Below are 12,546 nucleotides of genomic sequence, written 5' to 3'. Positions count from 1 at the left end.
TCAGAAGTATCCGCATACCTGGCTGAAAATGACTCACAACTTCGTGTCTCACAACTATCGGTACAGCTGGAATTCAATATGGTGTAGGCCCACCCTTAGCTTTGATGACAGCTTCCACTCTCGCAGGCATACTTTCAATCAGGTGCTGGAAGGTTTCTTGGGGAATGGCAGCCCATTCTTCACGGAGTGCTGAACTGAAGAGAGATATCGATGTAGGTCGGTGAGGCCTGGCACGAAGTCGGGGTTCCAAAACATCCAAAAGGAGTTCTATAGGATTCAAGTCAGAACTCTGTGCATGCCAGTCCATAATAGGGATGTTATGGTCGTGTAACCACTCCGTCACAGACCGTGCAGTATGAACAGGTGCTCGATCGTGTTAAAAGATGCAATCGCCATCCCCGAATTGCTCTTCAACAGTGGGAAGCAAGAAGGTGCTTAAAACATCAATGTAGGCCTGCGCTGTGAGAGTACCACGCAAAACAACAAGGGGTGCAAGCTCCTCCAAGAAAAATACGACCACACCATAACACCACCACCTCCGAATTTTACTGTTGGCACTACACACGCTGATAAATGACGTTCACCGGACATTCGCCATACCCTCACCCTACCATCGGATCGCCACATTGTGTACCGTGATTCGTCACTCCACACATTTTTTCCAATGTTCAATAGTCCAATGTTTACGCTCCTTACACCAAGCGAGGCGTCGTTTGGCATTTACCTGCGTGATATGTTGGTTATGAGCAGCCGCTCGACCATGAAATCCAAGTTTTCTCACCTCACGCCTAACTGTCATAGTACTTGGAGTGGATCCTGATGCAGTTTGGAATTCCTGTGTGATGGTCTGGATAGATGTCTGCCTATTGCATTTTACAACCTTCTTCAACTATTGGCGGTTTCTGTCAGTCAACAGACGAGGTCGACCTGTACATGTCCTTTCACGTTTCCACTTCACTATCACATCAGACACAGTGGACCTAGAGATGTTTAGGACTGTGGAAATCTCGCGTACAGACTTCTGACACAAGTGACACCCAATCACCTGACCACGTTCGAAGTCCGTGATCTCCGCTGAGCGCTCCATTCTGCTTTCTTACGAAGTCTAATGACTACTAAGGTCGCTGATAATGAGTACCTGGCAGTAGGTGGCAGCACAATGCACCTAATATGAAAAACGTATGTTTTTGGGGTGTTCGGATACTTTTGATCATATAGTATATATAGGTATAAACAGGGTGTTTCAAAACAACACCGACAACGTTTGGGAGTTGATTCCTGACACCAAGATAAGACAAAAAGTATAGACCAACCTGGATGCACAAATGCATCCTTTCGGAGTTATAGGCTGCCGAAAACGAAAAAATGAACTCTAAAGGTCCATAGCTCCAATACTATGGGACCTACCGTAGTCGGGTCAAGACTTCACTTAGGAACTAATATGTGTCCTATCCAAATATTCAAGCTTCAGAACCCTGTGGTACTTCCACAACAATTTTTATAGAGGTAGTTGATGAGTACTTCAAATTATATGTCCGTAGTCAAACTCCCTCTATGAAAATTGTTGCGTGAGTACCTTAGGATTCTGAAACATGAATTTTTGGATAGCACAGATATTAGTTCCTAAGTGAAATCTTGACCCAACTACGGTAGAACAAAGGGAGCCGATTTCTCTGTAAATTTGGGGGTCCCATTCAGATGTAGAAAGCGTATATGAGGATTTTAAAACAAATCGCATTCAAATTATGTCAAATATTGCAAATTTACAAATACAGTAAGGAGGCCCATATGAGCTTTGGGGGGGGAAAGCCCCCCTGGAATCGGCGCCCTTGGGTAGAGCCCATAGTTTTGGAGCTATGAACTTTTAAAGTTCATGTTTATATGTTTTTGGCAGCCTATAATTCCGAAAGGAAGCATTTGTGCACCCAGGTTGGTCTGGTCTATACTTTTTGTCTTATTTTGGGGTCAGGAATCACCTCCCAAACGTTTTCCGTGTTGTTTTGAAACACCCTGTATAATTAATTAGTTAGAAATTTACTTTTCGGTTTAGGTTTATGTGAACAAATTTGAGTTCTTGTTCGCTAAGCAATCTTTACACTTAATGAAACATCATTCTGCTATCCTTATACATTGCACAGTATAAATTACTACTGTATGTTAAAGTAACAGTTTGATATTCATAAATCGATCTACCATGTAGCAATGAACATTTGAAATTCGTATTACCGGTAGTTTATTTCACGGATACTATAAAATAAAAATTTAAGAACTGTTACAAAAACTGAAAACCTTAACGCTTTATTAAAAAACGTGTAAGAATTTGCTTACATTTCACACATATTAGAAACCTGCTATTTTCAAAATACACTTCAGGAATGTGCATAAGAAATTTGTAATACATAAGAATATCATGAAGCAAATTTACCTGACAGTTTGTTTCTTCACTATTAGAAACCTGAACATGTTAAAAAGCTGGCGTAAATTTTCAAGTTCTTTCATTAAATTACGTAATTTAAATTTGGTACTTGTTGTATCTTTATTTATCTCAATTTAAAATGAAGATAAACAATTTAGGGAAAAAACAGGAAGATATAAGCAAATTCTTGAGTGCTTTTGGATCAATTACCAAACTGATAATTGAGTATAGCTGAATGAAGGTGTGAAGCAGTACTCAAGGTGGTTTAGTACGAATCAGGGGCTGATCCTGGAGGGTGGGCGTTATGGGCAACAACCAACACCAGAAGAGGAAACTTTCTTATTTATATATAAATAAAACCCATCTCAAAGTTTGGAGCTTTTAAAAGTATCTCCAAGAAGCAGTATTACAGCCTCCTCCCCAGAAGTCCGTCCTGGATCCACCCATGGTAAGAATAAACACTAGAAAAGACGTTGAAGATACAAATTGGAAACTTCCTCGATTTTCAAACAGAGCAAATAGTGGGTGCAAGGGTATCCTAGACTAGCAATGTATTTAGCCCAGATGAACAGAGTGGAAGGTGATAAAGACATTCGTCACTCATTGAAAGATACCCTTATACAGTAGAAGATGATTAGTAAACGTAAACTAAACCTAAGTGCGAGGTGTTGATGGACATTGAAAAAGGTATTCCCAAAAAAACCGTAAAAGGAATGCAGCACAACTGACTACAGAACTCAATCAGCATTTGGAACAACCTGTTTCTACAACCACAATCTGCATAACCTCAACATCCAAAGTCAGGTAGCGGTTTCGTAAGTCCTGCGTTAGTACTCGAGAAAGACGATTGCGAGAACGCAAAATACAGTAGCCCACTCCAATGATTGGAACCAAGTAATGTAGTCCGGTAAATCACCTTTATCTTTGTTTTAATAATTAATTTAAATATTATTTACTATTTTTTGTTTTGTTTTGAGACAATTTAAATGTATTAGATTGATACACCTGATATACCGCACTGAAGTATGTCACTTTCAAAATATCTTCTCCTTCCAGAAAAAAGAAAGAAAATATAGAAAACTAGAATATCTGGCTAATTATGGTAGTCTCCATTTTCAGCCACACATGTTTGTCATCGATGGGAGGAAGTGTCAACCAGAGTTTCATCGTCCGGTCATATCGAGATGCCGGAACAGGTGCTAATCAGGAGAATCTAGTGGATCATGAAGGATTTCCTGTGATATATAGATGTGTATTATTATCTCCATAAGGGCACTGCGTCTGTTGACTATTGCTGGATGGCTGCTAACAAGTTTGCTACGTATTTAATGGAGTTCAGCACTGTAGTGAACTGCTGTGATGATTTCGCCTTGAGAGACAAAGACCAGATGGATCACCTCCACCATTGAGTATTACACAAGCAACAAAAGGCGCTTCTTATTTAGACTGCTCAAGGATTAGAAACGATTCTTGACTCTTATATCTATTGGAACTTCAATTCTTCAACAAGAATGAGGTTCCTCTCGTTCTTTTGTTGGATAGTTCAAAGCAAATTCTAAAAAATATTCACATCTTTTACCTACTTGAGATTCAACAACAGTATCTTGGAAAAGGTGATCCATTATTATTTACAAGTGAGTAATGCTTCACAGTGTGAAACTAACAATTCTAAACTATGCAAATTCAATACTCAAAATTACTGTAGTATATGTAATACTAGTTGCAATATAGTAACAAGATCAAAGATATACAACCTCTTCTTCGGACGCTCAATCCATATCAAAAAGCCATTACACGCTATCATTCACTGTTTCTGTTCTATGGCAATAAGGGTTGAAACCGGATATAATTTATTTCAACGACTTCCGGTTTGGATAGATGGCTAGGGGAGGAGATAGAAACTATTCTTGGGACACCGAATCGATTACAAATAGGCACTTCTTGATATATTTAATCGTTTTTGCTCTACTGAAATCAGTATTGAAAAGGGAAGTAATAGTAAATTTGAAGCACTGTTTCTTCCAGACGTGTTTTTTTTTTGGGGGGGGGCTCTGAGACTGCCCCCCGGAGCTCTGAGAGTGCCCCCCGGAGGAAACCAAAATAGTACGTCTATAATATAATATTAAATAGAATAGTACCAGCAGTGCCTCCCCCCCTCGCGAATACTAAGTGTGTCCCCCGGAACATTTTCTATGAAAGAACGACTGATTTGAAGCACTTCCATTTTCAGCAGAGTATAGTGAATAGTCATGATATATTGTCTTGAGACGCCGAATCGTTTGCGAAAAAGCTACTTGCTATATGTTACCATTTTTATTCTATGACGATAAACGTTGCAACCAGAAATGGTTAATTTTAACCACTCCGGTTTGAATAGAGAGTTAACGGAGGGGATGAAACCTACGCTTGGGACGCTGAATCGATTGAAAAAACGCATCTCGACATCCCTTTTGCTCTGATACCTGTCAGCAGACGAATGAACAAAGCCGTTCTATGAGATTTCCGACACTTGTGGACACTTATGCAGAGCATAGTCTGAACGTCTAAAGAAGTGTTTTATACATATCTATACCAGAAACTAGAAATCTATTCCTCAAATGGCATGTAAGTATGTTGCAAATAAATAATAATAATAAAAAAAATCATCGTATTTTTTTCAGAAATGTACTTTTTTTTTAGAAAAAAAATTGCTTCTCGTTTTTTTCTAAAGTTCTTTTTTTAATAGTCATTTGTTTATGTATCTAACGACTACAGTATTTAAGTATGAAGTATTTTTATGTAAGTAATTGCCGTAAAATGCAACATAAATTAAACGTTAGATACTGATACGGAACAAATATTTTACGATATACTGTATATTAGTAGCATACCTACTAACAATCCAAGTTTCAGCCAGTGTTTCACCAATATCAACCAAGAAATAAAAGTATAAATGAAAATAAGTTTTTTCGTGAAAGCAGGCCTTTAATAAGTACGAAAATAATATCATGCAAATAACTTGTCTGAAGGTAAAAACTAATACTAGTTTGCCTACTAGTATTTTTCTAAATATCATACATCCGTAATTTGTCGACTAGATGTATGATATGTAAGACCGGCAACGTGCATTTGCACGGGGATGCAAAATCTGTCATAAGTATCAGGCACGTAGCCAAAGGGGGGGGGGGGGTCCGGACCCTCTTTGAAACCAGGATTGAAATCAGCGTCCACTCCACTCCAGCTTTACGAGGAACGCATTAGCCGAATTACTTGCAATACATAGTGACGAATGAACGGCATATTCTGGAAGAGTCAGGGAATTTTAAATTTCTAGAAAAGTTACGGAATTCTCAAAATGTCCGCTACTAGCCATGGCAATTTCAAGCTTTCGAAAACATAGTGTCGTTTTGTAATAATGTCGACGTTTTATCAATTTTTCGTCACCGTTTCTCTGCAGTATCAAACTTGAGTATGATTTCACAATTTTTTAGTGTTGGTGGTTAAAATGCTAGTACAGGAATTCCCTCTTAGTACAGAAATTCCCTCCTTGCATCTTATCGCCATTTTAGGTGAGATGGGATTAAGCAAGATGGGAATTTCCATCTCGCCTAAAATGGCGGACATTCTTATCTTGGAGACATCAGTGACTGATAAATCATTAGGCAAGATGGGAGAACACCGTTTTCTACTGCTCCTTTAACTAGTTATTTGAAACAAACAGTAGTTGACGGAATAATGAAAAGAAAGCGACAGAGAAAGTAACGCAGATATTGTAAAATATTTTACGAGACATTATTGGATATGTACTTTTTATAATAGTTGAGATCATAATGAAAGGAAAATTGTTATATTTGAATGAACAAAGGAAGGGACGTAGATATTGTAAAATCTTTTCAATACTTTTTTATATTATTTTGCTCGAGATTTTTTCATAGTTTGTTATTAAGATACTTTCTAACATATCCTCATTTTATTATCCTAACAAACCAATATGTGATGCCAGTAAGATAGTTCAGATTGATCGAGCTCCTGGTGTGATAACCACAGTATTTAATGTCACGTTCCCCATTGCGAACTCCTGGCTAAACGAACCAATATATATTGTCAGTAAAATAGTTTAGAATGATCGAGCCCCTGGTGTGTGATAACCGCAATATTTCATGTCACGAGTCCCCCATTACGAAATCGTGGATACGTGCCTGTAAGTATATTATTTAAAATAAAACTCTCTTGTTGGAAACAGACTTCATGATGATGGTAGTTAAGTTTACTAAGCTGACCTACTATTTGAGTACTATATTCATAAATCATGTTTAGGTCGCATTAGTTTAAAGCAGGGATACAAATAACCACTCGCCCGGGACGAGTGGTTCATCGGTGAGGGAGAGTTTTTAATATCACAATTAAAATACCGAAGGTAAATAAATGATTTCTATAGTGGGATGTGGGCCAGTAACTCTTTCCTTGGGCTAGTAAAATTTTGTTGGTTATATGATCCCTGGTGTAAGGTCACATGGACAGTGCTAAAGCAAATGGTCGAATAAATTCCAGCATAAATTGCTTGATTATTATCAAATACTAGCAGCGTTCACCCCGCTTCGCTGCGGTCACCCCGGAACGCAATAAACGTTGTTACTTAGATAATTTTTACTTTTTCGCTTTCAAGTGATATGATAAAAACCATAGAAGATTGCAGTAAATGTTAACATTATATCGCCTGTCATTTATGTTAACCCGCCCCGCTTCGCTGCGGTCACCCCGGAACGCAATAAACTTTGTTACTTAGATAATTTTTACTTTTTCGCTTTCAAGTGATATGATAAAAACCATAGTAGATTGCAGTAAATGTTAACATTATATCGCCTGTCATTTATGTTAACCCGCCGAGTGACACGGTCATGCAGGTTGCATATAAATACGTTTATTTTTACCTATGATGAACTAACAAAGGATTTGTACGTTATGGACACTTGAATGGTCAATTATCTCAAGACACTGGTAATTAAAAATTAAAGTGATATGATAAAAACCATCTAGGGTCCAAATCCTAATAACCCCCCAAAAATGAAAGAAATTGGTTCAGCCGTATTAGCGTCATGAGGGAACAAAGGATTTGTGCGTTCTCTTTTATATATATAGATTCTACAAGAACTAAATTCTCGAACACTCGTTCCATTTAGTTATCACAGCTCTGATATGAAAGTTGGCCTTGTCTTTGTTACAAATAAGTTCCTTATCATTAGAGGTGGAAACAACTTTAAAAAAATAGATGTAGAAGCAAAATCAAGAAATAAAGATAAAAGAACTAGTTGCACTGGAATTGAAAACTGATATATTGAGATTGAAGCTCGATATTGAATTCTATAAAAAAAGGATTATCATCTTTCAGATGTGTTTGTTTTACCTTTCACTAACATAATAGATTATTATTTAAAGAAAAAAATAGACACAACGAGATTATATTTGTAGTACTTAAGCCTTTCTGATTGCGAGTGCACTTTTCTTTCCCTTCATGCTGGAGTAGCATACTTAAAAGCACTTAAACATACTTAAGTACACTTATAGCAAAAACTGTTTGAGTTGCTCTTTTACTTGATGCATTGTTTATAATTGTACGTTAAATGTAATAAGTACTATAAAGTCTTAAAGCCCCGATATTCATTTTGAAACACCCTGTATTTCTCAGCAACACTATTGGAACTAAGATGTAAGAAGGAGAGAAAATTTTTCTTATGAAGTTAGTGTTTACAACAACGATACTATTACTAGTCGGAATTATAACTACAACAATCAACACGAGTTAGTAGTCAAAAATATACCCAAGAGTACAATAATCACACAATTTTGCTCGTATAGGTACAATGAAGCAAAAGGTTTGTAAGTTACGAGGGCTTCGACTCAAGTTCTGCTGATTATTTCACTTATAAGTAACATAAATCAATATACAATAGTTGCCAGAAAAAAAACAGACATTTGAAAAAAAATATGGAAAAGAACGATGTTTTTTATTGAAAAAAAAAAACTTCACAAAAAAACGTTTTTTCACAACACTACATCTAAGGACGGTAGAGGAAAAAGGTGTGCGATCCTTCGAGATCTGCTAATGCATCATCTCTAACAATAATAATTTTATACTACTACTACTACTACTACTACTACTACTACGGAGTATGTTTAGTACAAGGGGTCGAGAAGCACGTAAAAAACACAAAATTTACAGGAGAAATTAATGATGCAAGTACTTAGACGTAACATAACGTAACCAAATCTAACCTAACCTAACATAAACTAACCTAAGCTAACCTGAACTAACCTAAACTAACCTAATATTAGTAGAAATAAGCGAAATTCTATCATTTTTTGGAAAATTATGCGGGACTCCTACACTAATATAACATAAACTAAACTAAACTAACCTAACCTAACCTAACGTAAACTAAACTAGCCTAACCTAACCTACCCTAAACTAACCAAATGTGAACCGAAATTACCAAAATTGTAACATTTTTTAGAGGAAAGAGCTGGACCCCTTCTGCTAAACATAAGCCACTACTACTACTACTACTACTACTACTACTACTACTACTACTACTACTACTACTACTACTAATAATAATAATAATAATAATAATAATAATAATAATAATAATAATAATAATAATAATAATAGTAGTAATAATAATAATCTGAATTTGACAAATACTATTCAATAACATAACTTACCTTTTGAAAGTGCTGAGAGTTATAACTTATTGAAGTTACAATGTAAAGCCACAGACTCACTTTCCTTTGCAGAAGGCAAATTACAAACCGAGAAAAAATGTACTAAGGATTTAATTGTTCTTTTTCCTTCTTTTAATCCTGCTAAGATTGTACACGTAAAATAATTGAACAAATTGCGTATACACATACAGGTCATTCAGTAACAGTTGCAATGAAGGTTATTTACAGAGTTAAGAGTATGAAATCGGAATTTTATTTTCAAACATGGTATACTTATGTGCATTTATGACTGTGAACTAAACATCTTTATCGTAGAAAATTATGCAAACTACACTTAAGGTTATTAACGAATACTACCGCCCAACACGAAGAAATAACTTCTGAAGGTTTAAACAATTTTTTTATAGATCTAATGCTTTCACATTTTATTGTAACTTATTGGGTCAATATTAGAGTAATAATTGATGCAATTTTCAATTTCATTGCTTTCCAAATACGTGCTTGTTATTTTATATATCGTTTCGTTGAATTGCGTATTAACTACTATATAGCTGTTTCAATAGCTTATTTACAGGGCTATAGATTATAACACACTGTCGCCCTAAGAATCACTCCGGAATCACCCTTTTCCTTAAAATTAATGCTGTTGAATTATATTTCTACTTACTAATTTAATATTACTGATATTGTTCTGGTCCATTCCGTTTTAATACACGAAGACATTTTTATACTTTTATCCAGATTTTGGATCGATATACAGGGTGAACCTGAAAAATGTCCACAAACTCCGAGAGGTGATTTGTGACATCAAAAGAAGACAAAAAGTCTTGTTGCATAATGTCGAATTGTGCGTCGTGTAAGAGTGGCAGGGGTGTCAACTTAGAATCAAAAATCGAATCGTGACAATTGGAACGGAACAGAAAGATGTGCATGTACTTCGGGAAGTGATTCGTGACACCAAAAAGACGAAAAGTCCACTTGGATGTTGTCGAATTCCGCTTTGTGTACGCTGCGCACATCTTTCTATTCCGTTCCAATTGTCAGGATTTGATTTTCGATTCCAAGTTGCACTCCTGTTATTCTTACACGACCCGGAATTCTACAATATGTAAGAGGACTTTTTGTCTTCTGTTGATGTCACGAATCACTGGAGTTCGCGCACCGGAATTGAAAGTGACTATGTTTGTGATTTAATAACTCTGGATCCACCGGACCAATCTCGATCAAATCTTCAACATAGATGAGATTCGGGCCTAGGTCGGCTTTTATAATTTCAATTTGACGGTGTAACTTAGGGGAGTGTGAGAAGGAAAATATATAAAAATGATCGAGAATAACCGATGTTAGTGTCGAATTCATAGTTTTCGGGGACGCTACAATGAACAATGACACTTCCGATCCTTTTTAAATTCAAATTCAGCCCTGCAACTTGGGGAGGGGGAGAGAACCCCTTGCTTCTCACACGGCCAACTTTATGTGACAATGTTTGAAGTTAGAAATCCCGAAAATTTATGTTATGATTGCAGAATGCATGACAAAGAACATCATCTATCAGAGGGAGCTTCAGTGATAGTGAAAAGTGACTGACTAACGGAACATATTACTAATTTTTCTTATTTTAACCCACTGAAGCGGGTAATTAACTCTTTCCGCTCTTCCCAATTTTTCGTATCCTTACTCATAATGAAGTTAGCCAATGCCACCTGACTTTTGGTGCACTGTGTATTACAAAAGAAGAAATCAACTTTATTGTATTTGGTCTAGGAATTAATTCGTGCGGGTGGACAAGAGATGGCGCAACGAACGGAGCGTCCCACAGTTCCGTGTATCCACACATGTGTTGCAAACCCCTGTCATCGCGTATCGTTCGTAGTATAGGGCAGTGGATTAAAGCGTCAACAACACCAGTTTGTAGTTAAGTGAACATGGCGCAATTTGTGCCTGATAAAGTGTTTTTGCGGGGTGTCCTGCTGCATTACTTTAACATGCAGAAAAGTGCGACTGAAAGTCATCGTATTTTGGTGGAAGTGTATGGTGACCATGCTCTAGCTGAGCGAACGTGTCAGAAGTGGTTTGCACGGTTTAGAAGTGGTGATTTCGGCTTGGCAGACCAAGAGCGAGCTGGACAGCCAAAAAAATTTCAAGACGAAGAATTGACAGCATTGCTCGAGCAGGATTCGTGTCAAACGCAGGAACAACTTGCAGCAGCATTAGGCGTTGATCAAACAACAGTCTCCAAACGCTTGAAAGCCATGGGAATGATTCAAAAGATGTCACATTGGGTTCCACATGAATTGAAAGACAGAGACGTTGAAAGACGAAAAACCATTTGCGAATTGCTGCTTCAACGACAGAACAGAAAGGGGTTTCTGCATCGAATTATTACGGGTGATGAGAAGTGGATCCATTACGAGAACCCTAAACGAAAAAAGGCCTGGGTGAAACCAGGTGAACCAGGTCCATCACAACCAAAACGAGATATTCACTGTGCAAAGGTTATGCTGTGCATATGGTGGGATATGAAAGGTGTGGTGTACTATGAGCTGCTGCAACCGGGTGAAACTATGAATGGAGAACGTTATCGACGACAATTAATGCGATGGAAGCAAGCTCTGGCCAGAACACGACCAGAATGGGAGAACAGACATGATAAACTTATTGTTCAACATGATAACGCTCGCCCACATGTCGCAAAACCGGTCAAAACCTATTTAGAAAATGTCGGATGGGAAGTTTTACCCCACCCGCCGTATTCACCAGACGTTGCTCCTTCGGACTACTACTTGTTCGATTGCATGAACAACGATTTGATTGGACAGCGGTTTACTTCTTCAGAAGATATCGAAACATGGGTCTCTGACTGGATCGCTTCCAAGGATGAGGACTTCTTTCGCCACGGAATCCGTACATTGCCTGACAGATGGGCGAAAGTGGTGGCTAGCGATGGACAATATTTTTCTTAAGGTATTTATGTATTTTGTGTTTGTACTACAGCTTCAATGTGTGCGTACCAACCGCACGAATTAATTTCTAGACCAAATACCAGAAATTTCCCATATGGGAAATCACTCCATCATCCTCATACAAGTTTCTTCATTACATCATTATAATATACTTTTCTCTTTTTGAGATCGAGATGTATATATATATTTCTTCTTTTGTAATACACGGTGCACCAAAAGTCAGGTGCCATTGGCTAACTTCATTATAAATAAGGATACGAAAAATTGAGAAGAGCGGAGAGTTGTTGGAAATTGGTGATTTTCAACCAAAAATGGTGGAAGTTTTCCAATTGAACCGGCCGTTTGAGCTCTGAATGTTAACTGAAAACCCAACTTTTCCAATTCAGCAGGTTCGAATGGAATATAAGGCCACTCAAAAGAGACAAGATAAATGTACACGTTGTTGTTTGAGTGTATCTCTTATAC

The sequence above is a fragment of the Thermobia domestica genome, chromosome 13 (genome assembly GCF_964235325.1).
Source record: "Thermobia domestica chromosome 13, izTheDome1.hap1.1, whole genome shotgun sequence".
Lineage (NCBI taxonomy): Eukaryota > Metazoa > Arthropoda > Insecta > Zygentoma > Lepismatidae > Thermobia > Thermobia domestica.
This window is presented reverse-complemented; position numbering follows the sequence as displayed.